The sequence below is a fragment of the Odocoileus virginianus genome, chromosome 5, assembly GCF_023699985.2.
Source record: "Odocoileus virginianus isolate 20LAN1187 ecotype Illinois chromosome 5, Ovbor_1.2, whole genome shotgun sequence".
Classification (NCBI taxonomy): domain Eukaryota; kingdom Metazoa; phylum Chordata; class Mammalia; order Artiodactyla; family Cervidae; genus Odocoileus; species Odocoileus virginianus.
Genome location: NC_069678.1, coordinates 14,329,482 through 14,335,481, shown reverse-complemented (window position 1 = coordinate 14,335,481; position 6,000 = coordinate 14,329,482).

The window sequence follows — 6,000 nt, the reverse complement described above, 5'->3', positions numbered from 1 at the left end:
TAGTATACTTGTTTCAATACTATTCTCTCAGAACATCCCACCCTCGCCTTCTCCCACAGAGTCCCAAAGTCTGTTCTGTACATCTGTGTCTCTTTTTCTGTTTTGCATATTGGGTTATCATTACCATCTTTTTAAATTCCATATATATGCATTAGTATACTGTATTGGTCTTTATCTTTCTGGCTTACTTCACTCTGTATAACAGGCTACAGTTTCATCCATCTCATTAGAACTGATTCAGATGAATTCTTTTTAATGGCTGAGTAATATTCCATTGTGTATATGTACCATAGCTCCCTTATCCATTCATCTGTTGATGGGCGTCTAGGTTGCTTCCATGTCCTGGCAATTATAAACAGTGCTGCAATGAACATTGGGGTGTACGTGTCTCTTTCAGATCTGATTTCTTCGGTGTGTATGCCCAGAAGTCCAATACAGTATACTAACGCATATATATAGAATTTAGAAAGATGGTAATGATAACCCCCCTATATGGAAAACAGAAAAAGAGACACAGATGTACAGAACAGATTTTTGGACTCTGTGGGAGAAGGCGAGGGTGGGATGTTTCGAGAGAACAGCATCGAAACATGTACATTATCTAGGGTGAAACAGATCACCAGTCCAGGTTGGATGCATGAGACAAGTGCTTGGGGCTGGTGCACTGGGAAGACCCAGAGGGATCGGGTGGAGAGGGAGGTGGGAGGGGGGATCGGGGTGGGGAATACATGTAAATCCGTGGCTGATTCACGTCAATGTATGGCAAAAACCACTATAATATGGTAAAGTAATTAGCCGCCAACTAAAAAAAGTAAATGGGAAAAAAAAAAAAAAAGCCTGACACTGTTTCCACTGTCTCCCCATCTATTTCCCATGAGGTGATGGGACCAGATGCCATGATCTTAGTTTTCTGAATGTTAAGTTTTAAGCCAACTTTTTCACTCTCCTCTTTCACTTTCATCAAGAGGCTTTTCAGTTCCTCTTCACTCTCTGCCATAAGGTGGTGTCATCTGCATATCTGAGGTTATTGATATTTCTCCCAGGAGTCTTGATTCCAGCTTGTGCTTCTTCCAGCCCAGCGTTTCTCATGATGTACTCTGCATGAAAGTTTAATAAGCAGGGTGACAATATACAACCTTGACGTACTCCTTTTCCTATTTGGAACCAGTCTGTTGTTCCACGTCCAGTTCTAACTGTTGCTTCCTGACCTGCATACAGGTTTCTCAAGAGGCAGGTCAGGTGGTCTGGTATTCCCATTTCTTTCAGAATTTTCCACAGTTTATTGTGATCCACACAGTCGAAAGGCTTTGGTGAAGTCAATAAAGCAGAAATAGATGTTTTCTGGAACTCTCTTGCTTTTTTGATGACCCAACAGATATTGGCAATTTGATCTCTGGTTCCTCTGCCTTTTCTAAAACCAGCTTGAACATCTGGAAGTTCTCGGTTCACATATCGCTGAAGCCTGGCTTTGAGAATTTTGAGCATTACTTTACTAGTGTGTGAGATGAGTGCAATGTGTGGTAGTTTGAGCATTCTTTGGGATTGACTTTCTTAGGGATTGGAATGAAAACTGACCTTTTCCAGTCCTGTGGCTACTGATGAGTTTTCTGAATTTGCTGACATATTGAGTGCAGCACTTTCACAGCATCATCTTTCAGGATTTGAAATAGCTCAACTGGAATTCCATCACATCCACTAGTTCATAGTGGTGCTTTCTAAGGCCCACTTGACTTCACATTCTAGGACGTCTGGCTCTAGGTGAGTGATCACACCATTGTGATTATCTGGCTTGTGAAGATCTTTTTTGTACAGTTCTTCTGTGTATTCTTGCCACCTCTTCTTAATATCTTTTGCTTCTCTTAGGTCCATACCATTTCTGTCCTTTATCGAACCCATCTTTGTCTGAAATGTTCCCTTGATGTCTCTAATTTTCTTGAAGAGATCTCTAGTCTTTCCCATTCTGTTGTTTTCCTCTATTTCTTTGCATTGATCGCTGAGGAAGACTTTCTTATCTCTCCTTGCTATTCTTTGGAACTCTGCATTCAAATGGGAATATCTTTCCTTTTCTCCTTTGCTTTTTGCTTCTCTTCTTTTCACAGCTATTTGTAAGGCCTCCTCAGACAACCATTTTGGGGGGATGGTCTTGATCTCTGTTTCCTGTACAGTGTCACGAACCTCTGTCCATAGTTCATCAGGCTTTCTGTCTATCAGATCTAGTCCCTTAAATCTATTTCTCACTTCCACTGTATAGTCATAAGGGATTTGATTTAGGTCATACCTGAATGGTCTGGTGGTTTTCCCTACTTTCTTCAGTTCAAGTCTGAATTTGGCAATAAGGAGTTCATGATCTGAGACATAGTCAGCTCCTGGTCTTCTTTTTGCTGACTGTATAAAGCTTCTCCATATTTAGCTCCACCTCCAAGGAGTGGCTGCTGCCAGGCACAGGAGGGCTAAGAGGAGCTACTCCACGTTCAAGGTCAGGAGGGGTGGCTGTGAGAAAATATCCCTCCTCCAAGGTAAGGAGCAGCGGCTGTGCTTTGCTGGAGCAGCCATGAAGAGATACCCCACGTCTGAGGTAAGAGAAACCCAAGTAAGACGGTAGGTGTTGTGAGGGGGCATGAGAGGGCAGACACACTAAAACCATAATCACAGAAAACTAGCCAGTCTAAACACACAGACCACAGCCTTGCCTAACTCAGTGAAACTAAGCCATGCCATGTCTAACTCAATGAAACTAAGCCAACACGTTCGGGTCATGGTGGAGGGGTCTGACAGAATGTGGTCCACTGGAGAAGGGAATGGCAAACCACTTCAGTATTCTTGCCTTGAGAACCCCATGAACAGTATGAAAAGGCAAAATGATAGGATACTGAAAGAACTCCCCAGGTTGGTAGGTTCCCAATATGCTACTAGAGATCAGCGGAGAAATAACTCCAGAAAGAATGAAGGGATGGAGCTAAACCAAAAAACAATACCCAGTTGTAGATGGGACTGATGATAGAAGCAAGGTCCAATGTTGTAAAGAGCAATATTGCATAGGAACATGGACTGTTAGGTCTATGAATCAAGGCAAATTGAAAGTGGTCAAACAGGAGATGGCAAGAGTGAATGTCGACATTCTAGGCATCAGCAAACTAAAATGGACTGGAATGGGTGAATTTAACTCAGATGACGTTATATCTGCTACTGTGGGCAGGAATCCCTTAGAAGAAATGGAGTAGCCATCATGGTCAACAAAAGAGTCCGAAATGCAGTACTTGGATGCAATCTGAAAAATGACAGAATGATCTCTGCTCGTTTCTAAGGCAAACCATTCAATATCACGGTAATCCAGGCCTATGCCCCAACTAGTAACACTGAAGAAGCTGAAGTTGAACGGTTCTATGAAGACCTACAAGACCTTTTAGAACTAAAACCAAAAAAAGATGTCCTTTTCATTATAGGGGACTGGAATGCAAAGGTAGGAAGTCAAGAATCACCTGGAGTGACAGGCAAATTTGGCCTTGGAGTATGGAATGAAACAGGACAAAGGCTAATAGAGTTTTGCCAAGAGAACACACTGGTCATAGCAAACACCCACTTCCAACAACACAAGAGAAGGCCCTACACATGGACATCACCAGATATACATATTACTATATATGAAATAGATAACTAATAATGAAACTGTGTACAGGCCATTGTGTCCCTGTCTTTTAAAATAAAATGTTGACTCAAGAGTTAATGATTGGGAAATGTGAAGACATGGCATCCAGTCACAAAAACAAAGAATAGTTGGGCTAATGAACTGGTGACAATTTAGATTACAACTCTTCTGCTTATTTAACTTATATGCAGAGTACATCATGAGAAACATTGGGCTGGATGAAGCACAAGCTGGAATCAAGATTGCTGGGAGAAATATCAATAATAGATATGCAGAAGACACCACCCATATGGCAGAAAGTGAAGAAGAACTAAAAAGCCTCTTGATGAAAGTGAAAGAGGAGAGAAAAAAAGCTTGCTTAAAACTCAACATTCAAAAAATTAAGATCATGGCATCTGGTCCCATCACTTCATGGCAAGTAGATGGGGAAACAGTGGAAACAGTGAGAGACTTTATTTTAGGGGACTCCAAAATCACTGCAGATGGTGACTGCAGCCATAAAATTAAAAGACACTTGCTCCTTGGAAGAAAAGTTATGACCAACCTAGAAAGCATATTTAAAACCAGAGACATTACTTTGCCGACAAAGGTCCATCTTGTCAAAGCTATGGCTTTTCTGGTAGTCATGTATGGATGTGAGAGTTGGACTATAAAGAAAGCTAAGCACTGAAGAATTGATGCTTTTGAACTGTGGTATTGGGGAAGGCTCTTGAGAGTCGCTTGGACTGCAAGGAGATAAAATCAGTCCATCCTAAAGGAAATCAGTCATGAATATTCATTGGAAGGATTGATGCTGAATCTGAAACTCCAATACTTTGGCCACCTGATGCAGAGAAGTGACTCATTTGAAAAAACCCTGATGCTGGGAAAGATTGAAGGAGTAAGGAGAAGAGGATGAGAGAGGATGAGATGGTTGGATGGCATCACCCACTCAATGGACATGAGTTTGCATAAGCTCTGGGAGTTGGTGATGGACAAGGAGGCCTGGTGTGCTGCAGTCCATGGGATCACAAAGAGTTGGACATGACTGAGCGACTGAACTGAGCTGAACTTCCGCGTAACAGAATCACCAAACTCCCAGTTCCCCAAAAGATATAGATAAAGAATTGACACACATTTCTAAGTTGATTTTTCATAGGAAGCAGACTCCCTCCAGATGCCAACTGCTGACCCCAAGAACATAGACCTTAGAGTTGAAAACAGAAGGTTGATGATGCTTGAAACTTTGCCTTAATGCCAACCAATCCAAGAACTTTCCAGAGCTGATCATGCCCTGCTCCTTGAACACTATAAAACTCCTCACTACCCCTTCCAAGGTGGGTCACACGGTCTTCAGTGTATTAGCTCCTGTGGCGTGCAAAAGTAATTAAAGCTATTCTTTTCCACTTCACCCAAAACTCTGACTTCATGTTTCTATTTGGCACCAATGAACAGAGGCTGAATTTCAGCAAAATAAGAACCTATTGTATAACACAGGGAACTACAGTATATGTATATATACATTTAGTGTGTGTGTTTGTGTGTGTGTGCGCGCGCACGTGCATGTGGGCACACTGTGCTTAGTCGCTCAGTCATGTCCAACTCTTTGAAACCCCATGGACCGTAGCTTGTCAGGCTTCTCAGTCCATGAAGATTCTCCAGGCAAGATCACTGAAGTGCGTTGCCACCCTCCAGGGCATCTTCCCAACCCAGGGATCAAACCCAGGTCACCCGCACTGCAGGTGGATTCTTTAATCTGAGCCACCAGGGAAGCCCAAGAATACTGGAGTGGGTAGCCTATCCCTTCTCAAGGGGATCTTCCCAACCCAGGGATCAGACGGGGGTCTCCTGCATTGCAAGCAGATTCTTTACCAGCTGAGCCACCAGGAAGCCTAAATATATATGTACTGATTCATTTTCTGTACACTTGAAACTAACACAAAATTATAAATCAACTATTGTTGTCGTTATTAGGTTGCTCAGTCATGTGACTCTTTGCAACTCCATGGACTGCAGCACGCCAGACTTCCTTGTCCTTCACTATTTCCAGGAGTTTGCTCAAACTCAAGTCCATTGAGTTGGTGATATCATCCAGCCATCTTGTCCTCTGTCATCCCCTTCTTGCCTTGCCTTCTATCTTTCCCAGAATCATGGTCTTTTCTAATAAGTTGGCTCTTCACATCAGGTGGCCAAAGTATTGGAGTTTCAGCATCAGTCCTTCCAATGAATAGTTTGATCTCCTTGCAGTCCAAGGGACTCTCAAGTCTTTTCCAACACCACAGTTCAAAAGCATCAATTCTTTGGTGCTCAACTTTCTTTATGGTCCAGCTGTCACATTCATAGATGACTACTGGAAAAACCATAGCTTTGACAAG